Below are 20862 nucleotides of genomic sequence, written 5' to 3'. Positions count from 1 at the left end.
GGGGTTATGGACATTGGGGAGGGTATGTGCTATGGTGAGTCCTGTGAAGTGTGTAAACCTGGCGATTCACAGACCTGCACTCCTGGGTATAAAAATACATTATATGTTTATTAAAAAATTTAAAAATTTAAAAAAAAAAAAGAATGCCATCTGTGCACGTTTCTTCCATACACACAGTGATCATCACACACTTAGAAGTGTCAGAAGAGAGGCTGACAGAGGTCAGAGACGGCCCTGAGCCACAAGGCTGTGAGAGGGCCAGAGCTAGCTTGTGGGGCCCACACCCTGAGCCACCAAACCGCACTGGCCCGAGGCTGTGCTGATGGGCTGAAAGGAGAAGCGCTAACGTTCCGAGAGCCTTTCGCTCTGAGGCATAAGGGTCCTCTAAGCCCTCACGAATCCCACGTCCTCTGTGGAAGCTTGCCAGGAGGCCAGGCCTCTTGGCCTGAAATGTTATTGAATATTATTTTTTAAGAACCTTCCGGGATGCCTGGGGGGCTCAGTCATTAAGCGTCTGCCTTCAGCTCAGGTCATGATCCCAGGATCCTGGAATCGAGCCCAGAGTCGGGCTCCCTGCTCAGCAGGAAGCCTGCTTCTCTCTCTCCCACTCCCCCTGCCCCTGCTTGTGATCCCTCTCTCGCTGTGTCTCTGTCAAATAAATAAATAAAATCATAAAGAAAAAAAAAAAGCCTTCCACATTTTCCCTTTCTAGGACTAATTTCTAAGCTCTTGGTCAGCAGGGACCATGTCGTACACACACTGCCACGACGTCCAGCCCAGACACGTGCGGAGTGGATGACGGACCCCCACCTGCAGATTCCATTTACTTACGATTTATGGAAAATACTGAATTATCTGAAGAATAAAGTCTGGCATGCCAATATAAAGGTACTGGAAAACAAAGAAACCAGATGACACGCGAACAGAGGAATTAAAGGAGTATTAATAGCTGCGTTCGTCGGACGCCTGTTAACTGCCGGAGTTCGGTATACGGACAGACATGCTAATACGATTCACACTCACCCCCTGCGACCACCTATCAGCTGAATCTCCTCAGCTCCACAGTCTCTCACCCAAAACCAAAGCCAGAGGTGCTTCAGAGTATAGTATTTTTTGGGTTTTAGAAAGGAAGCCCTATGTGTGTATATTATAACTTACATGACACCGCCAGTGACATCCGGGACAGTGCCCACAGAAAACTCATTAATTCCAACAGTCTGCAGTAAGATACAGGAATATTCAGAGTAAGGGGAATGGAGATTATACGTAACCTCACTTCAGCTCAGCTCAGGCTTGGCACCAAATACATGATGGTGTCATTCCATTCCAGAGGCTGTGGCCAGGGAACTGAGGCTCAGGAAGGTCTAGTAACTTGCTCAAGTTGACACAAACTGAGGAGGAGAGGCAGGGTTGGGACCCTGCTTCTCTGGCCCAAAGCCTGTTCAGGACTTCATACCTGTGAGCATGGCCATCAGGAAATCCTGAAAACTCCACCAGGGCGCAGATTGGGAACCAGCAGTTCTGGTGGGGTGGAGCAGGGTGTCCTGCATTTCCAAGGCACCTGGAAAGGTGCTGCTGATGGCTCACCCCCTGTGGGAGAAAGAACCACAGGCTCTCAGGCCCGGCTCAGTGTCTGCATCCCCTCGGGGCTTCTCAAAGATAGCCATTAAATCTGATTTCTGAGGTCTTAACTGATTGAAATCATCCGAAGTGGGGCCCCCAGCTTTTGTGGTTCTTTCTAATAATTCTAATGTCCAGCCAGGATTCAGAATCACTGACATGAAACCATTAGGAGAAAAGAAATCACTGATAAAGTAAGACTCTTGCGAAGGCAGCCTGCGAGCCCGGTCAGGACTTCCCCAGAGTCCGGGAGGCTTTCAGTCCTGACCAGGAACTGTTACTAAATCCCTCACGGACAGAATACCCCAGCTATCCCAGGCTCCGCGGTCATAAGCATTTTTCTCCTCCCTTGAAACCACTGAAATCTTAGACAAAGCACACTAAAGGCAGTGTCTTACAGGACAACCACAAAAGTGCGAAACTCAGAGGGACTGCTGCCTGCCAGCTCACAAAGACAAGTATTTAGCAGAAGACTATACAAAGGAACTTCTCGCTCTTATGCGGAGGTACACTGTGGTATCAACCCATGAAGAGAGTGGGATCTGCACACACAAATCAAGTTGTGGATTTTAAATTACGCTCACTGAGTCCTAAGACTGAAAGGGTAATTAGTGGTCAGCAGCCTGCTCCCCCCACAGGGGCCTGCACTTCTATTGAACACACCCATGCAAAGAAGACTGGGAACAGGCCCTCCACAATGCAAATCTGCCCCTAATGCCACCTGAACTCAAATTTTGCTTCCAAAATTCTGAATTAGCCAACCTCTTCCACACCCAGTCTCGGGTCACTTCTGGAATGACACATATGTGCTCCAGCCCAGCAAATCCCTACTGTCAGTTCTCTGCAGAGGCTCATTTGGTAACAGTCCTCATGGAAACCCAAGAGTCCCATTCGGACCTGTATCTAGCTTGCTAACTTACTCATTGGTAACCTACATGCCCCCCCCCCCCCCCCCCCCCGCTTTTTGTTCTGCTGCTCTGCAGACCATGCAGAGATCCTTGGAGCTGCCTCCTCAGTTTCCAAGGTGGGTGGTCATCGCGTAGATTTCAACAGGCCAGCCAGTAGCCTCCTAGAGCCTTAAGGCTACAACCCCCAACCCAGAATTGGTGAGACCCCAAAGGGTCAAGGAAGCAGAGAATCAAACCGAAGAAGTTCTTCTCAAGCCTTAAGATCTAACAGAACTGGCCTGGCTAAGTGTGGACATGCTTGGGACCTGCCACCCTCTTGTCTCTCCTATTGCTCCCGTTCAGCAAGGGAACGGCTATTCTGGGCCTGCCCCATTACACTGTAGAAGCTCCTAACTCACCCGGTTTCATAGGTTCACAGCTGGAGAGGAATTCTGCCTCAAGACCAGTCATACCTCGAGGCTCACGCACAACTGATTTAGATGACATTTAGATGAGACTTTGGATTTCAGAGGTTATATTAAGGTTTTGGGGGCTGCTGGTATAGAATGAATGTATTTTGCATGTGAGAAGGACATGAATTTGGGGGGAATGCAGGCAGACTACTATGTACGTACTGTGTGCGGCCCCTCAGAATTTACATAGTGGCACTCTAACTCCTGCTGTGATGGCATCTGACAGGGAATTAAGGGCTCTAATGAGAAGAGATAGAGCTTGCTTCCTGTCTCTCCCCATGACGTGAGGACAGTCAGAAGGGGGCCATCTGCCAGCCAGGAGCAGAGCCGTCAACCAGTAACGGACTGGGCCGGCACCTCACTCTTAGGCCTTGAGCTTCCAGAACAGTGAGGAATAAACTCCTGTTGTGCAAGCCCCCGGCCTCTGGTATTTTGTTAGAGGACAGCCTGTGCTGGTCAACACAAGCCTCTTTCATAAAGCATAATGTTCTAGATTGAAGTGGGCAGCCTTAATTTCTTGAGAACACACAGTGTCTCACTTAGTATTCCACATGCATATATGCATAACATGACCAGCACCTGTGAAGTCTCTAAAAGTTTATGCCATTAAACCGAATTTGATCAGTGTTCATTTAAATGTTGTTTTTCCGGGGCACCTGGGTGGCTCAGTGGGTTAAGCCGCTGCCTTCGGCTCAGGTCATGATCCCAGGATCCTGGGATCGAGTCCCGCATTGGGCTCTCTGCTCAGCAGGGAGCCTGCTTCCCTCTCTCTCTCTCTGCCTGCCTGTCTACTTGTGATCTCTGTCTGTCAAATAAACAAATAAAATCTTAAAAAAAAAATTGTTTTTTCTTATATACTTAACAGAAGCATGCTGAAGTACACTGACCACCCCAACCTAGCCAGGCACACAGTAGACAAATACATGCTACAACACTGAATGTTTGATGGACACAGTCTTTATCTTCTCTTTTCCAGGCTAAAAAAATGCAAGTTCCTTCAAGTTTAAATACCTTTTTTTTTCTGGTGAATTTTTAAAAGCTTGTTATTTTATTTTCACAACGACCACGGCACCACTGTCCCCATCTACCGTGAAAGCATACAGATGTTTCAAAGGTTAAACAGCTTGCCAGGAGCACGAAGATGGTGGGGCCTAGCCTGTGCGATCCTGACTCCCACTCAGATCTCGTCCCTCCACCGCGGCAAGACTCCCAGCTCCTTCACTCAACCTCTCCGGCACCAACAAACACTCTTCCACACTTTCCACTGTTCTATGTATTCTAGAAACTTTTACATGCGTAGTGTTAGACTTAGAAGAATAGAATGTCAAAGCTCTGGGTCCCTGGGTGCTCAGCCCGTGAAGCATCTGCCTCCAGCTCAGGTCCTGATCTCCGGGTCCTGGGATGGAGCCCTGTATCAGGCTCCCTGCTCTGTGGGAAGCCTATTTCTCCCTCTGTGCTTTCTCTAATAAATAAAAACCTTAAAAAAAAAAAAAGGCTATTAATGCTTTAAGAGCCTTTTATCACATGCAGAATTGGAACCTCAGTGGGCAGGCCTCGCAGACAGCTATTTCAGGTTAAACTATACCTTATATATTCTACTCCAAGCAAAAGTGACTAAAATCCAATGCAGTTCCCAAGAACCCTACAACAAAATGAAAAGTAAGCATCTTAACATAAGGAAACACCTTGTTCATATGAAGCAGAGCAGAGGAGCAGAGGAGCCAGGGCACATGACCGGCCATGGGAAATGCCGCCGCCCTCCTGCCCCAGCCTCCCTGCTGGGTTACCGCCCTTCCCAGTCCTGCAGTTTCATTACCCTTCCTCAGCCCCGATGCGGGTCACCTCTAGGCCACAGCCACCACATTATGGTGTAGAGAATCTTGAAGGTGATGGTGAGTGAAAAAGGCAAGTAGTATCAAAAGCAGTACCCCAAAGACCTGTAAAGAGCAATTATTTTCTCCTTGATGATATGCCAAAGGTCAGCAGGCTTACGGAATCAGTAAAAGGGCAGAACGAGAAATGGGCATGTGTGTGCATGAAACTTCACTGCTGTAAAAATCCTCAGACCGTCTAGACCACAGGCTCTTGACCTCGGGCATAACAGGAGAGGATTCAGCAACTCCCACGACTCCCTGAAATTGCACGCACGAGTCAGGCACTCTGGTGTATCACCAAACTAAAGAGGCTGATTCTCTTCATTCATGCTTACTTTGACGAGGAGGTTAGATGCCCAGGAATGGTGGGTATTTGGGAACAAAGGCATGGTCTGCTTGGGAAACAGAGGACCGGGCAGCTCATATGGCGGCCAGCCTCCTGGCCAGGGATGCTGGCGGCACAGCAGCACTGTATCCGCTGTGTGTCACGTCCATGTCCGCCCGCCACCCCCCCATTCTCCGGCTCTCCTAGCAGGTGCAGAGAACACAGGGACGGCGCCTAGCCTCTCCACACCCATCACTCCCCAGACAGATGCAGATTTCTTGTTTCGTTATTTAAATCCACTCTTGCTCTTCTATGACCTCATCACATTTGCTCGCTCAAATAGTGTTGCAACCATCAGCTGAGAAAGGCTGAGAAAGCAGGGTTTACAGAAAATGTGATTTCCGTGTTACAACTAATGTGTACACACCTCTTCACATGCTGTCAAATTATCCCACACTTTTCTACATAAACAGCCATAACTTAATTCTAATAAGTCTCTAGGGGATTTACTAGAATGATCTAGGGTGAACACAGGAAATTTAGGATATGTAGGCTAATTTTTTCTCGATGAAGCTCTTTTTTAAGAACAGAGAGAGAGAGAGGAAAAAAAAAAAAACAGAAATACAAGCTTCAATTTCACAACACTCTGCAAAATGAAAGTGAATTTTCAAGTAATTTTTTAAATGAACTAATAGGAGGGGCCCCTCGGTGGCTCAGTCAGTTAAGCATCAGACTCTTGATCTTGGCTCAAGTCTTAATCTCAGGGTCATGAGATCAAGCTCCATGTTGGGCTCCACGCTGGGCATGAAGCCTATTTAAAATAAAAATATATATATATTAAATAAAAAATGAACTAACAGGAAGGGAGAATTTATAGGCCCAAAGTTGTACTTGAAAAACTCCTGACAAACAGATGATCAAGGATGCCTGCTGATTAAGTAAATAAAACATACATTTTATTACCATTTTATGAATTACCATTTTATGAATGGGTGCATTCCAAAATTTTATTCATGAATTCTTGGTTGAGAACACAGAATGCATTTTCTCACATAAGACAGAAAACACACAACAGCTGGAGTTTCCACTTTAGCCCACAAGAGCCTGTCTTACGAAGTGTATACAACACACTGCCGACAGCACAGGAATCGAACCACCATACACAACACAGCGGGTTAAAGAGAGCCACAAGTTCTTTGACACTCCTTGCAACAAGAGCTAGACAATGTGTCCCCTCTCCCCACAACTAGGAGCGCCTTGCAGATTCTTGGACCATAGAACAGAGCAGGAATCACGCTGCACCCATCCGTCAGCCGCTTCCACTTCCTCTCTGAAAAACCCCATTGTAGGAGTCCTGGGCTGCCATGTAGGAAGTCCACCCACCCCAGCACAGGGGCCAACTGCAGAGGCCCTGAGGGTACATTGAAAGGGAAGAACCACCAAGCCAGGCCTTCCAACCATCCAGCCATGTTGGATGCCAGATAAATACCAGTGAGTGACCTCGGTCAATGCCACACAGAGCAGAAAACTCACCCAGCTGAACCCTGCCTGATCAACTCACAGGACCATGAGATCTAAAAACAGATTACTGCTGTGTTAGGTCACTGATGCTTAGGACAGTGTTACTCAGCAATCATTACCTGGGACAATCTGTAGCTTTTTTTTTTTTTTTTTTTTTTAAGATTTTATTTATTTATTTGACAGAGATCACAAGTAGGCAGAGAGAGAAGAAGAGAAGCAGGCTCTCTGATGAGCAGGGAGCCCGATGCGGGGCTCGATCCCAGGACCCCGGGATCATGACCTGAGCCAAAGGCAGAGGCTTTAACCCACTGAGCCACACAGGCGCCCCAATCTGTAGCTTTTTCAGAAAATGGCAAGCACGTCTCTCTCCTGTCCTGGTATTGAGAACAGTGTCCCCTCCTCCATTGTCCTCTGGTAGACAGAGAGTTGCAGTAGTTTGTCAGCCAGGATTTTCCCAAGGATAGGCCATGAAGGGCAGCCGTGCATTGGGAAGCAGGGAGGTATATGGCATGATCATCATCCTGTCTGCTTCAAAATCCTTCTAGAATTTTCCACACACTTCTGAGGACAGGACAGTTTTCAAAATTCTGAAGAAACAGATGTCAAATTAAAATGCAGCTGGTACCCTGATACAAAAGCCAGACAAAGATACCACAAGAAAACTAAAAACCCATATTCCTTATGACTTGGATGTAAAAATCTCAACAAAATATTAGCAAATCAGGGCACCTGGGTGGCTCAGTGGGTTAAGTCTCTGCCTTCAGCTCAGGCCATGATCTCAGGGTCCGGGGATAAAGCTCTGCATGGGGCTCTCTGCTCGGTGGGGAGCCTGCTTCCTCCTCTCTCTGCCTACCTGTGATCTCTGTCAAATAAATAAATAAAATCTTTAAAAAATATATATTAGCAAATCAAATCCAATAAAACATTAAAAGGATGATACACTCTGGAAAAATGAGATTTATCCCAGGAAAGCAAAGGCTGTTCAACATACCAAAATCAATTAATGTAAATATACCACACTCCTAGAATAAGGAGGGGAACCACATAATCACAGAAAGCATTTGACAAAACTCAACATTCTTTCATGGTAAAACACTCAGACAAGCAGGAATTGAAGGGAACTTCCTTAACATGATAAAGGGCATTTATTAAAAAAAGAAAGAAAGAAAAAACCCACACCTAACTTCAAAATCAATGATGAAAGACTGCAAACTTTCTCCTAAGACCAGGAACAAGACAGAGGTATCTGCTTTCACTTCTACTATTCAACACTATAGAAGGAGTAGCCAGAGCAATTAGTCAAGAAAAAGAAAAAAAGGATGTGAGGGCGATCTGGCTGCGACATCTGTCACCCCATTGATCGCCAGGGTTGATTCGGCCGATCTGGCTGGCTAGGCGGGTGTCCCCTTCCTCCCTCACCGCTCCATGTGTGTCCCTCCTGAAGCTGCGCGCTCAGTCGAAGAGGACGACCTTCCCCGATAGAGGAGAGGACCGTTCTTCGGTCAAGGGTATACGAGTAGCTGCGCTCCCCTGCTAGAACCTCCAAACAAGCTCTCAAGAAAAAGAAAAAAAAATTCAAATTGGAAAGAAAGATAAACTATCCCTATTTGCACATGACGTGATTCTATATATAGAAAATCCCAGAAAACTGCCAGAGGTAATAACCAAATTCAGCAAAGTCTGGGTGTATGATCACCACACAAAAATCACTTGTGTTTTTATACATTAGCAATGAATAATCTGAAAGAAGACTAAGGAACAACTCCATGTAAAAAATATCCAAAAGAACAAAATATTTAGGAACAACTTTAACCAAGGAGGTGAAAAATTTGTACATTGACATTACAAAATCTTGCTAAAAGAAATTAAGAATGTAAATAAGTGGTGGGGGCTTCTGGGTGGCTCAGTGGGTTAAAGCCTCTGCCTTTGGCTCAGGTCATGGTCCTGGGGTCTTAGGATCAAGCCCTGCATCGGGCTCTCTGCTCAGTGGGGAGCCTGCTTCCCCCTCTCTCTCTGTCTGCCTCTCTGCCTACTTGTGATCTCTGTCTGTCAAATAAATAAATAAAATCTTTAAAAAAATGTAAATAAATGGAAAGATACTCCACAGTCATGGATCTGGAGACTTAGTTATTGTTACGGCAACTCCCCAAAGCAGATTCAATTCAATCCTGATCAAAATTCTAGTGATCTTTTTTTGCAGAAAGAGAAAAACTGATCCTCAAATTAATATGAAGCTACAAGAGGTCCCAAGTAGTCAAAACAATATTGAAAAAGAAAAATAGGGCGCCTGGGTGGCTCAGTGGGTTAAGCCACTGCCTTCAGCTCAGGTCATGATCTCGGGGTCCTGGGATCGAGTCCCGCATCGGGTTCTCTGCTCGGCAGGGAGCCTGCTTCCCTCTCTCTCTCTCTGCCTGCCTCTCCATCTACTTGTGATTTCTCTGTCAAATAAATAAATAAAATCTTAAAAGAAAAAAAAATAGAATATAAAAAAAAAGAAAAAGAAAGTGGAAAGACTCAATACTTCTCATACTACCTCAAAAGTTTCTACAAAGCTACAGTAATTCAAAAAGTGTGCCACTGGCACAAGAACAGTCATACAGATCAAGAGAGCAGAGCTGAGAGTACAAAAAATAAATTCAAAGATCTATGGCCAACTGATTTCCAACAAGGGTGCCATGACCATCCAATGGAGAAAAGAACAGTCCCTTCAACAAATGGTGCTGGGACAAGTGTATAACCACATCCAAAAGAATGAAGTGGGCCTCCTAGCTCACCCCATATATAAAAATTAACTCAAGGGGCGCCTGTGTGATTCAGTGGGTTAAAGCCTTTGCCTTGGGTCGTGATCCCAGGGTCCTGGGATGGAGCCCTGCATTGGGCTCTCTGCTCGACAGCAAGTCTGCTTTCCCCTCTCTCTCTCTGCCTGCCTCTCTGCCTACTTGCACTGTCAAAGAAATAAATAAAACCTTAAAAAAAAATTAACTCAAAATGGATCAAAGACCTAAATGTAAGAGCTAAAGCTATAAAATACAGGGATAAATCTTCATGACTTCAGATTTGGAACAGATTCTCAGATTTGATACCAAAAGCACAAGCAACAAAAAGAAAAAATAATAATAAATTGGACTTTATCAGAATTAAGAACTTTTGTGCATCAAAGGGCATTATATTAAGCATGTGAAAAAAAAACCCTACAGAATGGAAGAAAATATTTGTCGACCACATACTTAATAAGGGTTTAGTATCTAAAATATATAAAGAATTCATCCAACAACAAAAAGATAAACCAACTAAACATGGGAAGAGGGTCTGAATAGACATGATTCCAAAAAAAGACACACAATCACAAGATGTTCAATTATCACTGGCCATTAAGGAAACACAAAATTATAATGAAAATACCATTTTGCAACCACTAGAATAGCTTATGTACATATATATATGCACACACATACATGCATATATTCATACATAAATGTTGGCAAAGATATACAGAAATTGGAACCTAGTACATTGTTTGCAGGAATAAGATAAACACAGAATTACCGTACGACCCAGGAATCCCATTTCCTAAGTTTTTTTTATACAAGAGAAATGAAACTACATGTCAACACAAAAACCTGAACACATTATTCCTAATAGCTAAGTGGGGAAAGCATCCCAAATGGCCATCAGTGGATGAATGGATAAATTATTTGTGGTATGCACATGCACAATAGAATATTATTCAGCCATAAAAAAGGAACAGAATACTTATACATGCTACAATTTAGCTGTACCTCAAAAACATTACACTAACTGAAAGAAGCTAGACATAAAAAATCACATGTTGGGGGCGCCTGGGTGACTCAGTGGGTTAAGCCGCTGCCTTCGGCTCAGGTCATGATCTCAGGGTCCTGGGATCGAGTCCCGCATCGGGCTCTCTGCTCAGCGGGGAGCCTGCTTCCTCCTCTCTCTCTCTCTGCCTGCCTCTCTGCCTACTTGTCATCTCTCTCTGTCAAATAAATAAATAAAATCTTTAAAAAAAAAAAATCACTTGTTGTATGATCCCTTTTATATGAAATGTCCAGAAAAGGCAAATCCATAGAGACGGAAAGCAGATTAGAGGCTACCAGGGGTTGGGAGGAAAAGAGCATGGGGAATGATTACTTAGTGAGCTTGAGGACTGTTTACGGGGTGATGGAAAGTGCTGAAACTAAAGCAAGCTGGTGGTTGTACAACACCGTGAATACACTAACTACTACTGAACTGCATGCTTAACTGGTTAATTGCATGTTATGTGAATAACATGAAAAACTCAATGAAAGAAAATGTAGTTAGACTATAGTATATTGATTCATCCATACAAATACTTGAACACCTACCACACACCAGGCACTTCCCGAGTACGTGGGTTAAGATGGTAAACAAAACTTCTGTGCTAAAAATTTATTTTTTAAAGCCTTTATGTATTTATTTGATAGGGAGAGACAAGTTAGAGAGGGAGCACAAGCAGGAGGAGTGGGAGAGAGAGAAGCAGGCTCCCCGTCAACCAGGGAGCCTGATGTGGGCTTCAATCCCAGGACCCTGCGACCATGACCGTAGCCAAAGGCAAACACCCAACGACTAAGTCACCCAGGTGCCCTTCTGCTATGAATTTAAAAAGTAAGGTAAGAGACTAGAGAGTGACAGCTTGGACTATTTTAACTCTGTTAAGAGAAGACCTCCTGGAAGAAGTGTTCATTTGAACAGAGACTAGAATGAACTGAATGAAATGAAATGTTATTCTGCTAAATAATAATATACTAAAATACAAATATTATCAAAATCATCACATGCAAAAATTCTTTTTCTAAAAATAATTTTACTCTTGGGGCGCCTTGGTGGCTCAGTGGGTTAAAGCCTCTGCCTTTAGTCAGGTCATGATCTCAGGGTCCTGGGATCGAGCCCCCCATCGGGCTCTCTGCCCAGCAGGGAGCCTGCTTCCTCCTCTCTCTCTGCCTGCTTCTCTGCTTACTTGTGATCTGTCAAATAAATAAATTTTTAAAAATCTTCAAAAATAATTTTATTCTTTATTACAAATAATTTTTATAGCCATTGGAATATATATATATATATATATATATATACACACACACACACACATACATATACTGCTTCTACAGTTTCCTTGCAGGACAGCTCTCAGGACCAAGCCATACTCCCAAGAGAGCCTGTCATTCATCTTTTTTTTTTTTTTTTAAAGATTTTATTTATTTGACAGAGAGAGATCACAAGTAGGCAGAGAGGCAGGCAGAGAGAGAGGAAGGGAAGCAAGCCCCCTGCTGAGCAGAGAGCCCGATGTGGGACTCGATGCCAGGACCCTGAGATCATGACCTGAGCTGAAGGCAGCGTCTTAACCCACTGAGCCACCCAGGCGCCCCCCTGTCATTCATCTTGCTAACAAGGCATGTTTTCCTTTTGGGAAATCACTCAGGAAGCAAAGAGGGAGAGGAATTACCACTTATGATATGCTAGGTTCTCACATTCACTCATATTTTCACATTTATTCCTCACAACTACCTTTTCATCAATGAGAAAAATTGAGGTTCAGAAAGGGTAAGTAACATACCATCGTAGTTAGCTAAAGGAAGGACCAGAATTTAAATTGAGTCTGATTTCAAAGCCATACTCATTTCATACATAAATTTGTCTCATTTTGGGGCACCTGGGTGGCTCAGAGGGTTAAACCTCTGCCTTCGGCTTGGGTCATGGTCTCAGGGTCCTGGGATCGAGCCCTGCGCCTGGCTTGCATCGGGCTTTCTGCTTGGCGGGGAGCCTGCTCCCCTCTCTCTTGCTGCTTGCCTCTGTCTACTTGTGATCTCTGTCAAATAAATAAATGAAATCTTTAAAAAAAAATTTTTTTTGGTCTAATTTTTACTGAGCACATCTTAGGCCAAACTGAAAATATGATGACGTGCCATGTCTTTTAGGAGCTTGTCATCTCAACACTAGAGACCCATCCAAGATGTACCAGAACATTCCTTGGTCTAAAGAAGGCAGAGCAGGCTCCAGAATCATGAGGTCTTTACTCTCCAATGCCATGGCATGTACCCACAAAGTCCAACTCAGGTTAAGAAGTAAGGAATCCGGGGCACCTGGGTGGCTCAGTGAGTTAAAGCCTCTGCCTTTGGCTCAGGTCATAATCTTGGGGTCTTGGGATCCAACCCCACATCGGGCTCTCTGCTCGGCCGGGAGCCTGCTTCCTCCTTTCTCTCCGCCTGCCTCTCTGCCTACTTGTGATCTCTCTCTGTCAAATAAATAAATAAAATCTTTAAAAATAAATAAATAAAAAAGAAGAAGAAGAAGTAAGGAACCTACCCTCTACCACTCCAAACCTGACTCGCAGCCTCGGAGTCCAGCCCCGTGCCGGGATTCACTACCCTTGCTGGAGAACCGATGGCTATGCAACAAGCCTCCTCCCCTCAACCCAGCCATCACCATCTGCTGCCCCCCCCACAGTTCTGTGTTCAAAACTACACAGCAGTTCTAGCAGAAAAGCCACATAAAATCTTCCCCAAAATGCTCAACAACATCATTTCCTCGCTAAATCTGGAGAAGGCTTCCTTGCCTTTAACTTATATTCCCGTAAGTCATTTGTAGCTATAATTACATTCCAGATGCAGAAATGCGACGGTGCTGGGCTGCGACCATTAAGCTCTCTACAGAGTGACCAGGCCTCGGGGACTTGTTCACTGCTAACAAGCTAATGCTTGTGAAATTGTATAAAGAGATAACGACTAAATACTATCATTATTACTAGACTACCAGTTTAAATGTAAATTAAGAGAGGGAAAGGGGAAAGAAAACACATTAGTAAATCAGGTTTGGGATTGCTACTCAGCAAGATGTAAACATCTGAACCGCAAGGGTAAAGAACGTCCTAACGGAATTTGTTAAAGGATGTTGAATGCAATGTTGCTGCCGTAAGGAAAAAACTCAGAACAGAAAGGAGTAGAGGGAATACCGGCTAGAAAAATAAGTCGATACAAGGAGAACAGATGTTAAAGGAAAGTAAAGGCTGCATGTGAAAAACATATGCTGGAGAAATACACAATTTCTTTAAAAAGCACTACATAGCAGCAAAACTAAAACACTAGAATCAGAAAACAAAATTAAAAACAAAATCCAAAACTGGATTATAATTCAGCTTAAACTAACCACACAGCACAGTAATGAAAACACAAACTCTAGAGTCCAGTGGGCCTACTGCCCTTCATTTTTCTCATCTATAAAATGGGAATGATTCTTACTTCAAAAGTCAGGTTGGCACAGAGGCGGCCCCCACGGCAGCCACTTCCCTGTTCCCGAGCATCCCTGAAGCACAGCCATGGGGCACAGCTTCAGACTGATGGGTCCTTCTGACATGCAACTCTTCCAGCCAATGCTTCTCCTCTTCTGCAAGCTTTAGCTCATGCTTGTCCTCCCCAGAAAATACCTCTGAATCCCCCAGAAAGTTACACGGCACCCCATGCTTCCTCAGAACCTCTGGTCTAGGAGCGCCTGGGTGGCTCAGTTGGTTGAGCAGTAGCCTTCAGCTCGGGTCATGATTCCAGGGTCGTGGGGTCGGGCCCCGCATCGGGCTCCCTGCTTGGCGGAGAGCCTGCTTCTCTCTCTCCCTCTGCCTGCTGCTCTGCTTACTTGCTCGCTCTCTCTCTCTCCCCCCATCAAACAGACAAATAAAATCTTTAATCCATCAACAGATGAATGGATCAAGAAGATGTGGTATATATACACAATGGAATACTATGCAGCCATCAAAAGAAATGAATTCTTGCCATTTGCGACAACATGGATGGAACTAGAGCGTATCATGCTTAGCAAAATAAATCAAGCGGAGAAAGACAACTATCATATGATCTCCCTGATATGAGGAAGTGGTGATGCAACATGGGGGGTTAAGTGGGTAGGAGAAGAATCAATGAAACAAGATGGGATTGGGAGGGAGACAAACCATAAGTGACTCTTAATCTTACAAAATAAACTGAGGGTTGCTGGGGGGAAGGGGGTTGGGAGAAGGGGGGGTGGGGTTATGGACATTGGGGAGGGTATGTGCTTTGGTGAGTGCTGTAAAGCGTGTAAACCTGGCGATTCACAGACCTGTACCCCTGGGGATAAAAATACATGTTTATTAAAAAAATAAAATAAAATAAAAAATTAAAATAAATAAATAATAAAAAATAAAATTAAATTAAAAAAAGAACCTCTGATCTACCCTCACAGCACCTACCACACCGTGCCATAACCCACAGGCTTTCTGGCTCGTCACCTTCCAGAAGCTCCTTGAGGATGGCCATCATACAGCAACCCGACTGTTCGCCTTTGACATCTAGCACAGCTCCTGACTAAGCTCTCAAAAAATGTGTGTTGATCAAATAATTGCCAACTCTCCTAAATTGGGGTAGAGGCCAAGCAGCTTCCCTGGGGCAAATCTTGACAAATGAAGAACGTAAAGAAAAAACTCTAGTCTGGGTGAACAGTCCATGCTTTGCCTGACTTGGAACAGTCACTAACCCCAAAACTCCAAGCCTCCCATATAAAAAGATGGAATTCAATTAGAAAGTCTCTATGGTCCCTACCATAGGCGAGGACATATTATGTTCATATTTTAAGATCTTAACATTTTTATTTTACTACATCTTAATTACCTATGAATTAGTAGTTATTGTTATGAAAATTAACATCAGGGGCACCTGGGTGGCTCAGTCAGTTAAACACAACTCTTGATTTCACCTCAGGTCGTGATCTCAGGGTCATGAGATCAAGCCCTGCATCAGGCTCTGCACAGGGGTGGCGGTGGGAGCAGGGGGAAGCCTGCTGAAGATTCTCTCTCTTCTCTCTCTCCCCCTCCCTCTCTAAAAAAAAAAAGAAAAATTAACATCAGTAGAATGCTTTATTGTCCATTTCACTAATAACAAGCATATGATGTGCATGATGCTTTCTACCCCATTTTATAGATGGATAAACCTATGCAGAGAGAACCAACAGCCTGCCCAAGTACAGAGGGTGGGACTGGCATTCAGATGCTCCCCTTCTCAAGCTGGGGAATGGACAGCTCCAGGGACACATGGTAGGGTGAAAAGGGAGCCCTCAGGGATCTTAGGGGAGCTAAGGACAAACAAAATGCAGTTTTTGGAGAATTAATAGTACTCAAAAATTTGGGAGACAAAGTGTGTTTATATTTTTTAAAAATCTGACATATTATTGGGTACAGCATAAAATCTGTATTAAAACTTAAGATAAAGGGGTGCCCTGCTGGGTCAATCACCAACTATGTGACTCTTAAGCTCAGGGCCATGAGTTGAAGCCCCACGGTGGGTATAGAGATGACTTAAAAAATAAAAGATAAACCTTTTTAAAAAATTAAAGCTAAACTTAACAGGCCTAGACTCCCATTAAGGGCCTGAGACATACTACGCTAAAGCCATGCTATGCCCTTTCTCAGAGAAATGCCATCTGAAATCTGAACACTTAATTTGCCCTATAATAATGTCTCAAACATCAGGCTGTATTAATCCAAAAAGGACAGAATTTAATTTCTACAATAAAGTTGTGACTTCAGGGCATTACTGAGCAGAGAAAGCCAAGAACTAGTATCCCCATTCTTTCTTTCTAAGTCATTAAAAGCACCTAGGGACGTTACAATGTCAAATGAAGTCTCCCATCATACAGGCCTCTTAATGCAACCAACCAGGGAGCTAAGCCTGCCGGAACGGGGGTGGGGTGCGCGCCGGTGGGCACAGTCAAGGGAGGCAGCTACAAGGCACACCCGATGTTAGGCACACATGCAGATGTTAGCAGCCAAACCACACGGAATTACTGTGTGGGCATCTGGTGTGTCTCTTGGCTCAGCCAAACTTGCAGCTCTGGACAAACACTGACAGGAGAGGCCTAATGGGTACCTCATTACCTCCGGTGTATGCAGGCCTCCTACTGGGCATTAACCTTCCAGAGTACAAAGCCAGTCTGAAAACCTTCACTATAACCATCATGACTCCTGAAGATTCATGTTTTAACACTCTGATACTACTACTGTCCTCAGATTTTATTATCCTACTTGGTTAATCAATTTAGCTTTTCTCTCCACTTAAGGAACCAAGTTTCCAATAAACATGCTTTTGGGTTTTGCTATAGAGTCAGTGTTTAAATTAGAAAGGAAATCACAGTATCAGAATAGCAGGTCTGATAACCTTGGGAGAACAGCCTCATAAAAATTTATCTAATCACCTCCATTAAAAAAAAAAAAAAACAAAAAAAACACAAAGTTTAAATCAGCACAGAACAAGCCCTAGAAAAACGTAAATCATGAAATGAAATTGTAGGACCCGGTTTTTTTATTTCTTGAGAATTAAAGAGATTTAGGTCTTTCAACACAGATCATGGGGCAGTAGGTTGGTGGGCGTTGGGGGGAGGGTCCGGAGGAACGATGCTTTTTATTCACATTTACACCCCTCCCTGACCACCACTCTTGGAGACTCCCTGCCTACGATGGAAACAGTAGACACAGCGGTGTGCCGCCAGCCCGCTGCTCTGCTCCCCAGTGCAGGCTGGCCTCCTGGCAGCGGCATACGCTTGACCCACTTGAGCTCCTGGTTAAGCTCTAGAGGACAGCACACAAAACATCACAACTGGAAATCCACTGCCCAGCGGCATCACCAGCACTGTGTCTAACTGGCAAGAAATGAAAAAGGGCAGCAAATTGTCAGATCTCATCTCACGAAAACACAGGGTGGGTAGGGAGACATTCTCTCTCTACATTTCTAAGGGTCCTGCAAGAGGCCCAACAGCCGCCCAGCGCCTTCCCCAACTACCCCAGCCAGCCAGAAAGAAGCTTGTTCCCCTTTGCTGAATTCCCACCATACTTCCAGTCTTCCACGCAATCCACTAATTCACTTTAGCCGACGACTACTCAGTTTCTTCCTGGTGGGTCCTCCCTCTCCAGCTGAGGGTCAGTTCCCTCCAGGGCAAGGTGGTAAATTTCCACTTTCCCCACTCTTCTGCCCACAAGCTTTAGTCCTGGTGCTGTCAGTCCAATACCCGTGGTTTTGGGCATCTCCCTTCCTGGCACACAGGGGCAGACTTCTGCAGACCATGCCGTTAAAGGCAGGCGCTGTATCTCACTCATCCTAGCTCTGTTAACAAGAATATTATGGGAACTTGAGGCACATTAAGTGAACATTAAGTTAGATGAGAAAAAGATTCCCAACTCCCAGTTAATGATCCACTTATCTCGAGGAATATAGAATTCAGCAAGAGATTCCCACCTGATTTTTGGAGCTGTGAGAAACCCACAGTCACCTACATTTACTACCTGCCAGCCTCAGCCCAAGGTGTCTGCACAGCGAGACAACAAATTTTAGCCAAAAGAAATTTTACTGCTTAATGATAAAAACCTCACCTCTTCTTCCTAGGTTGGTCAGTCCCCTACCCACTACTCTTCTAGAATATGGTTGTGCAAAACCCAGCCAATCAATAAAGGCTCTTTAAAATGGGAAAGCCGTTTGTATTTTCTAGTTAATTATGAATCATAGATTCTACTCAAGCACACATAGTTTTCTTACATTTTTCCTTTCTGTTCAAAATTACATTTTCTTTTATGTCCATTGACTCCTTTGGACCCAAAGCTTCCAGCTATGATGCAAGCGACACCTCACCCCGTTCACCTCTCTACTGCCCCCCTGCTCTCGGGCATCCGGCCTCTCCCTCAGGCTCTACTCCTCCCACTCAAAACAAACCTAAGCATCACCTCCAGTTAGGCCTCAACTCCCTCTCTCAGGTCACCTTCCAGACCCACTGGCCTCACTTCCTTCTTTCTCACTCAGTAACTCTTTCCAGTTTCTGTCCATATGTGAAGTCAATATTATGACTCTCCCCCCTCACCCAAAAAAATAGTATTTCTTCCTCTACGAACACCTGTAAAAAAGCACACAAGGGGTCCTGACTCTGGAATCAGCACAGGGACCTTGGTCCCCAGATGTCTCCTCTACCAAATAAACAGTTCTTAAACTGACCATGGCACAAAACTCAGCTGTTGCGTAATACTTGATAGTTCAGGTCACCTGCTGTTTGGAGAGTCCTGCTATATGAAGATGAGAAAATAGAGATGGGCAAAATTAATGCAATTTCCTTTGTTTGCTCAAGCCAGCCCAGACTTGCAACACCACAGTGCCGGTTTTATCTTTCTTGAAGTACAGCTTTAACATCATGCTCACCCTCAGTTCATTAGCATATCTATCCTGACAATACCCCAGAAAGGCCTCTCTCAGCTTTACACAGAAATAAATAAATAAATAAATAAATAAATAAATAAATAAATAAATAAGGGATTCTAGCCAGAGTGTTTACAGAATCAAAATCCCAAACACAGGGGGAAAGAGCAACAGGCAGCCCAGATGTTTCAGTTAAACGAAGGACTTTCTTCCAGACATGAACCAGAGCAGGAATATTTTGATGGTATTAACAGAAACAACAGATCACTGTAAAATATCTTTACACTGTCCTACTAAGTGAGGCCATCTTAGAGAGTCCAAAATGCATGAACAGAATCCAAGGAAAATAATCGGTCTTCTTTCCCCTCACAGACAAATTCACGTCTTAAAAAAAAAAAAAAATTGCTGGACTTCTCCCTGTCAGTTCTCTCTGCTCTCCTGGCTTCTGCATTGTGACGGCTGGAACAGATGGCGTCTGGGTGAGACACCTTAATGTCTTAAACCTCATGCATGACAGGGGCTGATCTAAGTAGGGATGCTGGAATCCCAGGTCTGTCCGGATGTCCGCTGTCATGAGCATCTACTCCCAAGAATTCCCGTTCTTATATATTTCCCAGCTTCCACACCAATAACGCTTATTTTGCTTGGTCGAAGAATTTTTCATCTTTAGACTAATCCTAAATATGCATCGCGACAGTCCCAACAGGGTGAAAAGGCACATATCCCCCTTCCACGTGAAAATCGAACGGCGGTGCACTATTGTGCCAGACCCCCTACATATGATGCAGTCTTTTCAACAGGCCATTTTCAAGGATGGGAAAGACACGCGAAGATTTTAGCACCGACAGACGGTCCACCACGTCATCTCTCTAAATAAAGGTTTTACAGAAACCGAGAAGATTACGGAATACGTTTCCCAAAGCTTCAGCAGTGTGTGTATTCACGACAAATGCCGGGGGGGGGGGGGGGGGGGGAGAAAAAGAATTATGGCTCCTCCTCGGTCGTATGCTGTGAATGTAAATGAAGAGGCAGTAAGGTAACGCTACTCAGCACTGCCTTTATGACTCCACAAAAATAAATGACCGCACACGCACACGCACACGCGCGCGCACACACACACACACCCGCATCTCCGTCCGAAATCTGATTCAGCGCTTAATAGGAAAAACGTGAAACACAACCGTTTCCCTCCACGGCCCACGATCCGGACGGCTCTTGAATTTCCAGGCACGTCCACGGCCGTCCGTCCACTTCCATGTTGAGGCTGCGTTTCAGACCGAGGGCAGAGAAGGTGCCACACGCAACCCTCCCTACAGGTCCAGGGACTAAACACACGTCCCCAGACGGGGTGACAGTGTGAAAACGTGGCAAAGCGTACGTGAGCGAGAGCCCGGCGCCTCGGGAGGAAATCTTAAAAGACCGTGGCACGGGCCATGCCCACCTTCCGCCGCCCCGGAGCCCAGCCCGACCTTTCCTACTCATCGGGGGTGGGATGCGAGCCTGTTGCCCCGAACGGCAGCCCAGGGCGCCCTGCCTTCGAGGCCACTGCAGCGGCCCGCTCGGGGATCCGTCAGAGCTCCGTCTGCAGAGCAATGACTCAGTATAAACTTTTAAATAACGGCTGGAGAAACCCACCCGCCGCCCGCCCCCGGGCGCACGTCCGCGCCTGCGGACCCCCGGGCCCGCGCCCGCCCTCGGCGCGCACACCCCGCCCCGCGGGCGATGCCGGCTCTCCCCACACCCCGCGGGACTCACGCTTCCAAGAGGCCTCGGCGCCCCGTTTCCTGAAAAGCTGCGGGCGTCCCGGCCCGCGGGCCCCGGGCCCGGCCTCGAGGACAAAGTTTTCCGAAGTTGAGCCCCCCGGGGGCCAGGGGGCCCCGGCGGGGGGGGGGGCGAGGCGGCGCCGCACCGGGCACTCGCCGCCGGGCTCCGGGC

The 20862-nt window shown here is 45.4% G+C and overlaps 1 protein-coding gene across 6 annotated transcripts in view; it reads right to left on the bottom strand.

Annotated features, from left to right (window-relative positions):
* The window catches only part of TRAF3 (TNF receptor associated factor 3), a 118799-nt gene extending 98041 nt beyond the window's left edge, over positions 1 to 20758 (bottom strand). For 3 of the 6 annotated variants that reach the window (XM_059374036.1, XM_059374042.1, XM_059374043.1), the window contains exon 1: positions 15452 to 15573. The gene's annotated coding sequence lies outside the window, so the exon portion shown is untranslated. Of the gene's footprint in view, positions 1 to 1456; positions 1595 to 15366; positions 15574 to 20682 lie in introns of those variants that run through there. The other 3 variants (XM_059374041.1, XM_059374038.1, XM_059374039.1) reach the window with 3 other exon arrangements.
* Positions 20759 to 20862: the final 104 nt, after the last annotated feature.

Source organism: Mustela nigripes, chromosome 13, assembly GCF_022355385.1.
Source record: "Mustela nigripes isolate SB6536 chromosome 13, MUSNIG.SB6536, whole genome shotgun sequence".
Taxonomy (NCBI): Eukaryota; Metazoa; Chordata; class Mammalia; order Carnivora; family Mustelidae; genus Mustela; species Mustela nigripes.
The sequence above is the reverse complement of the archived record's forward strand: the minus strand, read 5'-3'. Positions and strand labels throughout refer to the sequence as shown.